We start from the raw sequence: 13,011 nt of genomic DNA, 5'->3' as shown, positions 1-13,011 counted from the left end.
CGGTCTGTGCGGCAAGGATGTCCCCTCTCTATGTCCCTCTTTGTTATCGCTCTTGACCCCCTCCTCCGCCGAATTGGGCGCACTGTCAGTGGGATCGATGTAGAGGGTGTACGGGCGTCGTGCATTGCGTACGCCGACGATGTCGGCGTCTTTATACGACAAGCAAAGGACATCCCTTTAGTTAAACCTGTGTTCAGTCTTTTTGCCCAGGCTACCGGTGCGGAACTGAACCCGCATAAAACAGTGCTTCTCCCAATAGGTGCCTGTCGCAACTATGCTGCCGATTCGTGGTACACCATAGCTGCCTCCCACATGATGCTCGGCATTCAATTCTTTGCTTACCCCATAAAGATGGCCGCTCATAACTGGCGCCGTATTTCCACAACTGTCAAGGGTCTCATGGTTCGTCACGCCACCCGAAAATTACATCTTCTACAGCGTGTTGAGTTGATCAATGTTCACATTTTGGCTAAAGCGTGGTATGTGGCTCAAGTGCTCAACGTCCCACCTCCGTTGGCACGCACGATCAGCCAAGCTGCACACTGGCTGCTGTGGCGTGGCCATATTTTCAAGGTGAAACTTGCCACATGTACCCAGCCTCCGTCTCGCGGAGGACTAGGTCTCGTAGATGTCAGAAAGAAATGTTCTGCCCTGCTAGTCAACAGAATTGCCACCATTGTCGAGAACAGCCCCCACAGTACGACGGCTGCCCTCTTCCGAGCCCATGAGCCCCTTTCTGACAGTGCACCGATCAATGTCTCGCGGATACCTTACAAGCCTGCTGTATTCAGAGATTTTTTCTTGTCCCGCAGTTATCATGTTTCACTAGCTCGAGACCGCAGGACGCGGTCTGCCACCTCTTTGTATCATGAGATGATTGGTTTGTCACCACCGAATAACTTAGTCCGTCAATGTCCCCGCAACAACTGGGTTCGTGTTTGGCAAAACGTCAGCAACAAGTTGTTACCGGCGGACGTGCGAAGCACGTGGTATACGGTCATCACTCGCACTGTGACCACCAACGACCGACTGGCGACTATTCACCTAATTCCGTCCTCTAAGTGCGAATACTGTGACGAACGGGGTACACTTGAGCATCGGTTTCTTTGCAGAACCACACGAGATGTGTGGGCTATTTCCTGCGACATGCTCGCACTCATTAACAGGACTGACAAGCGGTCCTTTTCCCCGCTAACGGCTGTCATCCCCGACGTTAAACCCTTTCCGCAATCTAAGCGAAATGCTACAGTGTGGATTTTAGGGCATACTACCTACGCTATATTTGCCAAAAATATAATTGATCCAATCGACTACTTGTTTTATCTGTGGGAGCGCCATGAAACGCTCCGGAGGACAGCCTCATATCAGAGATGCTTTCAGCGCTTTCTGCAAATCCCCATTGAACAGCAATTTTGGAAAGTCTTCAATCTGGCACCGACTGTCCTCCAACCTTAATGACGACGTCGATCATGGTCCTGCAATGTGGACAGATGTAATAGCATGTTGACGTAACGAACGAACTCGAAATAAGAAACCTGAAGAAGAAACTAGAAACACATTGACCTGAAAAATAATGGAATACGGAATTACTTTTCTTTCGTTCTATTCTTTGATTGTTTCCATAACTTTCCTTTTCATTTCTTTGCGATTGGAACGCACTTTCGCTTTATTTCGAGTGTGAATTTTACTCCCCTTCGAGGGCTTCGTCTTCCTTTCTTTCTTTTGGCATTTCGCTTTCTTCTTCCTACTGAGATTGCTTGCTTTGAAATTCTCTGTTGCCTATTTTGCTCGCACCTTTCCGTGAAGACCGCACATTCAAAATCTTCCATTCCTTTCACACTCCTTTCCAAGAGAGGTGTTTTGTTTTTCGTCGCCAAATTATGTGCCATTTCATTTTTTTTTTTTTTCCCCAGTATGGAGAAATGGAATTTGCTCATTTTTTCTCCCAGGTTCGCTTCTTAAATTCATGTCCCGGCAGAGTTGAGGGCGTCTAAGTTCTTCGTGTTTTCTTTTCTTCTCCCACTGCACTTCTTGTCGTTCTCTTCCAGCACGAAACGCTGGATTTCTTTAGTTTTGGGGCGATGTTTTCGTCTCCTTTGTGGCTCCAAATATTTCTTTCCTTTTTTCTCCAGCCAACGGGCTCCAATGTTAAGTTCCACACTATTCATCATGCCAGTCGGCAATTAATCAACAAACACAAAAAAAACACTAAAAACAAAACAAAAGTATTAAAAAAACACACACAAAAAAAAAAAGAAAAATTAAAATAAAAACTTTCAGTAGCCAACAGAAAATCACAATAACCAAAACCAGTTACCTACAACAGACTCGGGAGGCGACTTGGTGACAGGTCTGGGGGAGACATTGTGGCCAGGCCTCGGGACATTCGACCCCTGCCCTCTTTGCCTCTGCCTGCCTGTTGCTCTGGTTGCATCTTTGTTCACTATAAAAAAAAAAAGTCCTACCGACTGCGTCGGTTTTTTCTTTAAGAACAACGAGCAGAACATTTCGCAGATTGCCTGTCGTTTTGGTACCTCTCCACAACTCGCCTCTCTCAGCCGTTTAAAAAAAAGTCATACCGACTGCGTCTCCTTTTTTTATTTTTTTGTTTAAGAAGAAGGAGCAGAAAATTTCGCAGTTTGCCTGTCGTTTTGGTACTTCGCTACACCTCACCTCTCACAGCCGTTTGTATCGCCTGTCCTCTTGATAAGGGCGAATTCCAAGCGTCAGCTTTCGCGTCAGCCGAGCAAAGTCAGTATGGTCAGCGTGGAGCTACGACGAAAAAAACCATCATTTAAAAAAAAAAAAAAGTCCTGCCGACTGCGGAAATTTTCTCGCTCTCAAAAGATGGACGTTTCAGCTGCATCCTAGCAGTTGCGTCACTACTAAACACGTGGGTCACCAGCAATGTGCAGTACTATTTGATCCAGGGCGCAGCGCTACAGTCGCGCCCAGAAGCCGCAGCTCATCTCCTCGTCTCACAGCCGCCCACCGGGTGTTAGTACAAGAGTCGCCTCACTGGGCAGTGCAGATGTGTCCATTTTAGCTTGCAGACGATGACGTGTAGCAATTTATGAGCTAACGCAAGTCGAATGTTTTACCGTGTGTATCTGCTAGAAACTGCCTCTCATACGGTGGAGAGGCTCACTCCTTCTTGTGTCTCGTTCTCTGCACATGAGTTGCCCCTGGCATCGATATAGCACGGGTTTTCTAGCGTCAGCGCGGCGCCACGTGAAGTCAGCGAAGTGAATATTACACGAATCGAGTCGACATGTTTGCTTGTTACGATGATGGAAGCAGAAGAAATGTGTGTGGGACTTCACTGCATCGGCTGCTCGCCTTTCAGCGTCCCTGTGTCTTATCAGACGAAGGTGACTGTGAAATTGGCAACGAGGCAGAGTTTAACGAACACATGCAAACAGCAGCGTTCAATGTCAGCCGAAATAGCTCAGTTGGGAGAGCGTTAGACTGAAGATCTAAAGGTCCCTGGTTCGATCCCGGGTTTCGGCAGGTACTCGTTTTGATGCGACGCCAATGGAATTGCTCTGCGTTGGTGATGATGCAACTACCGCTGACAACAAAAATGACTCTCTCCTGTAGGTGTTCTGGTTGTCTAGTGCATGCCATAAGAGGATCTCACTAGACAACTGACTCCCTTAGAAGCAAAAGAATCAAAAAAGTCCTACCGACTGCGTTCCTTTTTCTGTGTCAGGTGGTGAAGAACGTCTTCAACGGAACCGTGAAATGAGCGAAAACGTGGGAAACATTGCATTCGAAATGCTTGCGAATTTTCCAATTGCCCAGTGAGTGTCGACAAAACATGTAAATTCGCTGCTCCAACGTATGAGACGTAACGACTCCTGCAATTTGTTGTTGCATCGTGTGTCAGCAGTCTTCGATAGTGTGTTACGAGCTTAGCGCGATAAGTTTGCAGACAGCATTTAGGCGACGTTTTATTAGTAACGGCCCCATGCAGCGATTGCACAGCAGTAAAGGACGTGAGTTGTGCATCGTGGGAGGTTTCACAACGTCGCGTGAGCCCGGATAGCTCAGTCGGTAGAGCATTAGGCTTTTAACCTAAGGGTCCAGGGTTCAAGTCCCTGTGTGTCAGTTGATCCGGGCTGGCTGCCCGCCTGGCAACACGTGTGCCGCTCGCTATTGTGCGTCCCAGGTAGCCGAGGATTACCGGCCGCCGAGCCGTCGCCGCCCGACATTCTACCGCGCCGCGCCCGCGCCCGTCGCCGGCCGGCTCCCGCGCCGCGCCAGCCGTAGCTGTTTCGTCGCCTTAACGTGAGCTTCAACGATTTGTTGAGTCAAAATGACTACTTACAACCGATCTAATACGACGCTGCAGTTGCAATTTGACCGGAAATTCGTTACGCCAACGTCCTTTGAAATTGAGGATTGGATGTTTAGTGAACTGAGGATAGAGGAGGATGAACTTGAGGGACTGATGCTGGGTTCACAGTATACAGTCTTTTCATTAAATTAGAAACGCTCGTACGTTGTGAAACCTTGGTGACCACCCACGGTGGTATACGGAAATTCACGCACAGGGACAGTGCCGTGAGTGACGTAAAGATCTCGTACGCTGGCTACGGTGTGAGGCACTTGAAGGTCTACAATCTGCCTTTCGAAGTGCCGGACGAGGAAGTTGCACGATGTATCAGACTGTACGGAGAAGTTCTGTCGGTGAACCGCGAGTTCTGGGGAACGGGACACAGATACAAGGTCGACTCGGGCGTCAAGGCGGTGGCGATGGTATTAAAGAAACACGCGCCATCATTCGTGATGATTGGAGGGCACAGGGGAGTGGTGCAGTACAATGGCCAGCCCCAGACGTGCTCCGTATGCAACTCCACAGAGCATATGCGCGCAAACTGCCCAAGAAACAAACGACCGGCGCAACTGCCACGGCAACCGAATACGAATGCCGAGCAACAGAACATTACCGGCAACTACGCCGGAGCTGTAGCTGGAGAAGCGCCATGTTTAAACGAAGAGCCGGTCGTAGCCGTAGCAGCCACAGAAGCGACAGCGGAAGCGGCATCCCCGACCGCCGCCTCGGAAAGCCCAGCGGCTCCCCCACCCCCTGCCGCCGTCCCGGCCCCGGCCGTGGCCAGCGCAGGTAGCGCGGGAGAGAAACGGCAGCTCAGCTCCGACTCGGAGGGCGAAGGCACAATGGAGTGCGAGGTGGCCGCAGCCCCCGCCCCCTCCCCTGCCATCCGACGGCAGAAGGTAGCGGAGGCCGACGCCCCAGTCCAGGAAGCAGCTGTGGCCAGCCAGACGGCCGGACCCAGCAGTAACACGCCACTAACGTTTAGTGAGATCCGCGAGGCCAACATCAAGAAATCTGTTAACAAAATTGCGCGCATACTCAAAAAGTCGGACGACGAGAGGAAGGACACCAACACAGAGCGGCAAAAGCCGACAAAACCGAAAAGGAAAGGCGCCAGGAGGAGCCACGATAACGCAGAACGGATGGAGACATCTGATGGAGAATCGTCAGACGCACCACCCGCAAAAACCGTAACGCACACCAGCAAACCCGAGGACGTCGTCCTACGGCCTGACCGGCCACAGCACACACCCGACCCGCCCCAGCAAAGCGCCCGACGACCCTCGTTCTAAATGTACAGTAAAACAACGCACACGATCATCCCATGCAATGTCTATAGAATGAGCTCTTCAGTTAAATTAGACGCCCTATCAGAATTCTTGCAGCATAGAACCGCAGACGTAGTTCTCCTGCAGGAGGTGGTAACGACACAAATAGAAGAGGTACCCGGATACAAAGTTATCAGTAACATAGACCCCGAAACCCGACGAGGGACAGCGATTATGATAAGAGAAGAAATAGAGACAGGGGAGCCAAAACTGATGGTAGATGGAAGCGGGATCGCATTAGAAATATCAGGAACGGTGTTCATAAACATATACGCACCCTCGGGCTCAGAAAAGAAGAGGGCGGGAGGACAATATTTCAACGAACGCATTTGCGAACTCCTCCCGCACAATGACACCAACATTGTGCTAGGAGGAGATTTTAACTGCGTAGCTGCACCAGAAGATCAGATCCCGGTACCGAATCTATGCATGGAGCTGCAAGAGCTCATAAGGCGTCTAAAACTTGACGACTCGTGGCGTCTGCTCAACAAGAGAACACAGAGTTCACTTTTCACTACAACAGGGGGAAAAGCAGATTAGACAGGGTGTACGTGAGCAGAGTGTTGGCCGCCTCTGTATCGCACGTAGAGGTCTGCCCAGTGATTTTCTCTGATCACTGCGCATACGAAACCAAAATCCACCTGCCGAGAAGAAAGACCGCTGGACAAAAGGCGAGATGGAAACTAAACGTCAAACACCTCAAAGACGAGAAACTACGGTCGGAAATCTCCGACACAGTAGGGAAATGCTCAGAAAGACGTCACGCATACAACTCCACTATAGAGTGGTGGACAGAACTTGCCAAGCCAGCGATCAGAAGAGCACTGATCAGATACAGCGTGGAAAAAGCATACTGGAAGAAAAGCACAGCAGACTTCTACGCACTCTGTCTTAAGGACGGACTTAACGCCCCCGCTGACGACCTACAGTACCTGACGCGCGTGAGAAGATTAAAAGCACGTCTGCTCAACATGAAATGGTAGCGAATGGAAGGCGTCATCGCTCGCAGTCAAACGCACGGCGTCATCGAGGATGAGCCCGCCACACTGCACCACTTAGTCAGGGAAAGGCAAAGGGCAAACAGCAAGGTTATCTCCGAACTCCTCGATAAGGACGGAAACAAGCTGTCCACAAAGCGGGAAATTGTGGACCACGTGGAAAACCACTTCGAAAAGCTCTTCAGAAGCATAGAGACGGACGATGCCGAAACGGCAGACATCCTGCTGGAGACACGTCGGCTCTTGACCAATCAAGATCGGGCGCTACTGACCGAAAACGTGACGGAGGATGAGGTGAGAGCCATCCTCAAAGACAGCGCAAACGGCAGAGCACCAGGAGCCGACGGCATCCCCAAGGAATTCTACAGCCAGCTCTGGGACCAAGTAGGAAGACATCTGACAGAAATGGTGAACGAAATCCTAAACGGGACAGCAGTACCGGCCTCCTTTCTGGAAGGGACGGTAATCCTTCTCCCAAAAACAAAGGCAGCGAAACACATCGAAGAGTTCAGGCCCATAACTTTGCTGAATGTAGATTACAAGATTGCCGCGAAATGCCTCGCAAATAACATCAAGACTGCGTTAATGAAGGCGATCTGCCCGTGGCAAACGTGTGCAGTGCTCGGCAGGAGCATATTCGACGCCGCCTGCGCATACAGAGACGTAATTGCGCACGCCGCCACCAGCAGAACGACCGCAGCAATAATTTCTGTTGACTTCCACAAGGCTTTCGACAGGATCAGCCACCGATATCTCCTGCAAACGTTAACCAAACTCGGATTCGGACAAAAATTCACCGACATTATAAGAAACTTTCTAAAGAACGCCTCATCAATAATAACTAAATGGATGGACAACAAAAAGGTTAAAACAGGCAAGTCAGTAAGGCAAGGCTGCCCGTTGTCCATGGCCCTCTTCGCGGCAGCGCTTGATCCACTGCTACGTAAACTGGCTGCAAGCCTGCACGGTTACCAAATCGGGCAGCAGAAGGTCACATGCATGGCCTACGCCAACGATGTGGGAATCTTTGTCAACAACGAGCAGGAGATAGACGAAATAGAACCGCTAATCAAAACATTTCAAAACGCATCGGGAGCAAGGGTCAATCCCAGAAAAACCGTGCTGCTCCCCATTGGCAACGGAAGTTGGTTGGTTTTGGGGATGAAAAGGACCAGACTGCTATGGTCATCGGTCCCTTTTCCAAATACAAAGAACACCCACAAAGAATAAAACCAAGGAACAGAATAGATCACAGACGACAGAGAACAAGAGAAACTGAGACAAAGAAAAGACAAAACGAACTAAAACAACACAGAGTGTGACGGTGGTTGGCCGACCATAGAAATAAAAAAGGAAAAGCCAACCACTTAGAAACACATTAAAAAAGCAGTTTAAAATGACAGGCCAAAGGCCAGAATCAACACAAAAATAAGAGAAAACAGAAACACTCAGATTAAATGATAAAATCCCCCTGCCCAAATAAAACGTAAAACTAAGTCAGCCATAGTGGAGTCGTCTGTTAAAAGGGCAGGGAGCGTAGCAGGCAGCGCAAATGTCTGCCTGACCACAGCTAAAAGGGCGCAGGCCAGCAAAATGTGGGCCACTGTCGAAGCCGCCCCACAGCGACATAGAGGAGGGTCCTCCCGGCGCAGTAAATAACTGTGTGTCAGCCGGGAGTGGCCAATGCGGAGCCGGCAAAGAACTACTGAGTCCCTGCGAGTGGCTCGCAGGGATGACTGCCACACAGCCGTCGTCTCCTTGACAGCACGGAGTTTATTGCGCATTGTCAGTTCGCGCCATTCATCGTCCCATAGCGCCAAGATTTTGCGGCGGAAGACTGCCCGCAAATCAGTCTCTGGGAGGCCAACGTCCAGAGATGGCTTACTGGTGGCCTCTTTCGCCAGGCGGTCAACATGTTCATTACCTGGGATACCGACATGACCGGGGGTCCACACAAAGACCACAGAGCGGCCGCAACGGGCAAGAGTATGTAGAGACTCTTGGATAGCCATCACCAGACGAGAACGAGGGAAACACTGGTCGAGTGCTCGTAAACCGCTCAGGGAATCGCTACAGATAACGAAGGACTCACCTGAGCAGGAGCGGATATACTCTAGGGCACGAAAGATGGCGACCAGTTCAGCAGTGTAAACGCTGCAGCCATCCGGCAAGGAACGTTGTTCGGAATGGTCCCCTAGAGTGAGCGCATATCCGACACGACCAGCAACCATCGAACCGTCAGTGTAAACAACACCAGAGCCCTGATACGTGGCCAGGATGGAATAAAAGCGGCGGCGGAAGGCCTCTGGAGGGACTGAGTCCTTAGGACCCTGTGCCAAGTCGAGCCGAAGGCAAGGGCGACGAACACACCATGGGGGTGTATGCAAAGTAGCCAGGAAAGGAGGTGGAACAGTGAAACCCTGAAGCCCAGAGAGAAGCTATTTGACGTGGACCGCTATTGTACAACCAGACTGGGGCCGACGTTCTGCCATACGGACGACCGACCGCGGGAACAGGAGACGATAGTTTGGATGCCCGGGCGAGCTTAGAACATGGGCAGCATAAGCGGCCAGCAAACGTTGGCGTCGGAACCACAGTGGAGGTACACCTGCCTCCACTAGTACGCTGTCCACAGGGCTGGTGCGGAAAGCACCAGTGGCAAGGCGTATCCCGCTGTGGAGAATTGGGTCCAGCACCCGTAACGCAGATGGGGATGCTGAGCCATAAGCCAGGCTCTCGTAATCCAGACGGGACTGGATTAACGCCTGGTAGAGCCGCAAAAGGGTAGAGCGGTCGGCGCCCCAGCGGGTGTGGTGGTGGTGGTGGTGGTTGTTGGGATGTTTAAGGGGGACTAAACAGCGAAGGTCATCAGTCCCCCATTCCAAAATCAGGCGAGCCGAAAATCTACGGAGCAGATAAAAACCAAAGGGGGAGGAGACGTCCCCCCAGGCGCTAAAAGAACACAAATGCAGCAAGAAACACTACAGACAAGAACAGGACAGAGGAACACCAGACAGAATGAAACAGAAGAAAGGAGGATGGCCGGAGACCAGTTGATTGACCATGAGAAAAAAAAAAAAAAGGGAAAGAGTCAACCATCTGACGGCACACCAGAACAGCAACAGACACAAGGACAAAAGACACAGAAAGGGAAAGGCGCAGGACTTTCCTAAATCGAACCATAAAAAGGACTACTACGGATAAAATGTAAAACAGTGTCAGCCATGGAGGCATCGTCGGATAAAACCAAAGCCAAAGTGCCCGGGAGATTAAAAGATTGCCGGAGTGTGCGCAGTCGAGGACACTCCAGCAAAATGTGGCCGACCGTCAGCCGGGACCCACACCGACACAAGGGGGGATCCTCCTGACGCAACAGATGGCCGTGCGTCAGGTATGTATGGCCGATGCACAGCCGACACAGGACTACCGAGTCCCTGCGAGAAGCCCACAGGGAGGAACGCCACACATCGGTCGTCTCCTTGACAGCCCGCAGTTTATTCGGGGCTGTCATGCCACGCCACTCAGCAGCCCACATCCCAATCAGCTTACGGCGCAACACCAGCTGCTGGTCGCGAGCCGTAAGGCCGATCTCCAGAGCCGGGGCGTCGATCGCCCCTTTGGCCAGCCTGTCTACACGTTCGTTCCCTGGGATGCCAAAATGACCGGGCGTCCAAACCAGGACCACCGAACGACCAGAACGGGCAATGGCGGAAACAGACTCCTGAATGGAGGACACCAGAGGAGAGGAGGGATAGCAGCGGTCGATGGCCTGAAGGCTGCTCAGGGAGTCACTGCAGATGACGACGGATCTACCTGAGCAGAAACGCATATGCTCAAGAGCGCGCAATATGGCCACCAGCTCTGCAGTAAAAATACTGCTGCCAGCCGGCAAGGAGCGTTGCTCAACATGGGCAGAGTGAGCAAAGGCGTAGGCAGTGCGACCATCAACAAGGGAACCATCAGTGTAGACAGGCTCACAGCCCGGAAATGATTCGAGGAGCACAAGAAAACGCCGACGGAGGGCCACAGGCGGAACCGAGTCCTTAGGGCCCTGTGCCAAATCCAGACGGACAGACGGCCGGGACAAACACCAGGGAGGCGTAGGTGTACGGACCCGGAAGGGAGGCAGAAGAGGGAATGACCCCAGTTCTGACAGCAAGGACTGGACACGGACAGCTACGGAAAGCCCAGACCTAGGTCGCCATGCGGGCAGATGGAGGACCATGGCAGGGAAAAGCAGGCGACGATTGGGATGGCCTGGCGAGCAATGGACGTGGACAGCATAGTCGGCGAGCAGACTATGGCGGCGAATCCGCAGCGGGGGAACCCCGGCCTTCACCAGTAGACTATCCACGGGACTAGTGCGAAAAGCGCCATTTGCAAGCCGAACCCCACAGTGGTCTATGGGGTCTAACAACTTCAACACTGAGGGTGACGCAGACCCATAGGCCAGGCTCCCATAATCAAGCCGGGACTGCACAAGGGCTCTGTACAATCGCAGCAGCGTGCAGCGATCTGCACCCCAAGACGTGTGGCTAAGGCAGCGGAGGGCGTTGAGGTGCCGCCAGCATTTTTGCTTTAGCTGAGTAACATGAGGAACCCATGTGAGCTGGGCATCAAACACAAGTCCCAAGAAGCGGCAAGAGTCCACCACTGCAAGCAGGTGGCCGTCGAGGTAAAGTTCAGGATGAGGGTGGACCGTCCGACGCCTGCAGAAGTGCATAACTCGAGTCTTGGCTGCAGAGAACTGAAAACCGTGAGTCAGAGCCCATGATGCTGCCTTCCAAACGGCTACCTGCAGCCTGCGTTCGGCGACTCCCGTAGTCGTGGAGCTAAATGAAATGCAGAAGTCGTCGGCATACAAAGAAGGAGACACCGACAATCCCACAGCTGCAGCCAGACCATTAATGGCCACTAGAAATAAGGACACACTCAACACGGAGCCCTGCGGGACCCCATTTTCCTGCGTATAAGAAGAACTAGAGGTGGCACCGACTTGCACCCGGAAAGAGCGGCGCAATAAAAAGCTTTGAAGAAAAGCCGGGAGCCGACCACGAAGACCCCACTCATGCAACGTGGCGAGGATGTGATGCCTCCACGTGGTGTCATACGCCTTCCGCAGATCGAAAAATACAGCAACGAGATGCTGACGTCGGGCAAAGGCCGTACGGACAGCAGATTCCAGCCGCACCAAATTGTCCACTGCAGACCGGCCCCGACAGAAGCCACCCTGGAATGGAGCGAGGAGACCGCGCGACTCAAGGACCCAACACAAACGCCGCCCCACCATACGTTCGAGCAATTTGCACAAAACGTTGGTGAGGGTAATGGGACGATAGCTGTCCACCGCCAGTGGGTCCGCACCGGGCTTCAAGACGGGGACAATAACACCCTCTCGCCATTGCGACGGGAACACGCCTTCGCTCCAAATGCGATTAAATATCGCGAGAATGTGTCTCTGGCAGTCCCTGGAGAGATGCTTCAGCATCTGCGCGTGGATGAGCGGGTGTGGTTCAAGCATCTCAGAGCGTTTAGATGCCGCCAACACGTCTGTTTAAGCTGCCGGATATGAGGCAGCCAAGTCAACCGGGCATCAAAAACCACCCCCAAAAACCTGTGGGTCTGCACCACAGCAAGGAGTTCGTCGGCAAGATAAAGCCGCGGCTCAGGATGGACTGTTCGGCGCCGGCAGAAATGCATAACGCGGGTCTTGGCTGCCGAAAACTGAAACCCATGCGCTACAGCCCAAGACTGCGCCTTACAGATAGCGCCCTGTAGCTGACGTTCAACAGCTGCAATGCCAGTAGAGCTGTAATAAAGGCAGAAGTCGTCAGCATACAGGGAAGCGGAGACAGAATTTCCCACGGCCGCAGCAAGCCCGTTAATGGCGATTAAAAACAGACAGACACTTAAAACAGAGCCGTGTGGCACACCGTTCTCCTGGACGTGGGAGGAACTATACGAGGCCGTGACTTGCACGCGGAAGGTACGACACGACAGAAAATTGCGGATAAAAGTCGGCAGATAACCCCGAAGGCCCCATCCATGAAGTGTAGAAAGAATGTGATGACGCCATGTCGTATCGTACGCCTTCCGCATGTCGAAAAAGACAGCGATCAGGTGCTGACGGCGGGCAAAAGCAGTACGGATGGCCGACTCCAGGCTCACCAGATTGTCGGTGGCGGAGCGGCCTCTACGGAACCCACCCTGAGACGGAGCCAGAAGGCCCCGAGACTTCAGTACCCAATGCAAGCGCCGGCTCACCATCCGTTCAAGCAACTTGCAAAGAACGTTGGTGAGGCTAATGGGACGGTAGCTGTCCACCTCCAGAGGGGTCTTCCCAGGT

The 13,011-nt window shown here is 52.3% G+C and overlaps 1 non-coding gene across 1 annotated transcript; it reads left to right on the top strand.

Annotated features, from left to right (window-relative positions):
* Positions 1 to 3,437: 3,437 nt before the first annotated feature.
* Trnaf-gaa lies at positions 3,438 to 3,510 on the top strand. Its single transcript has one exon. It is a non-coding gene; the product is annotated as a tRNA-Phe (tRNA).
* Positions 3,511 to 13,011: the final 9,501 nt, after the last annotated feature.

The sequence above is a fragment of the Schistocerca americana genome, chromosome 3, assembly GCF_021461395.2.
Source record: "Schistocerca americana isolate TAMUIC-IGC-003095 chromosome 3, iqSchAmer2.1, whole genome shotgun sequence".
NCBI classification, from domain to species: Eukaryota; Metazoa; Arthropoda; class Insecta; order Orthoptera; family Acrididae; genus Schistocerca; species Schistocerca americana.
Note: the sequence above shows the minus strand (reverse complement) of the source record. Positions and strands in the feature narration are given on the sequence as shown.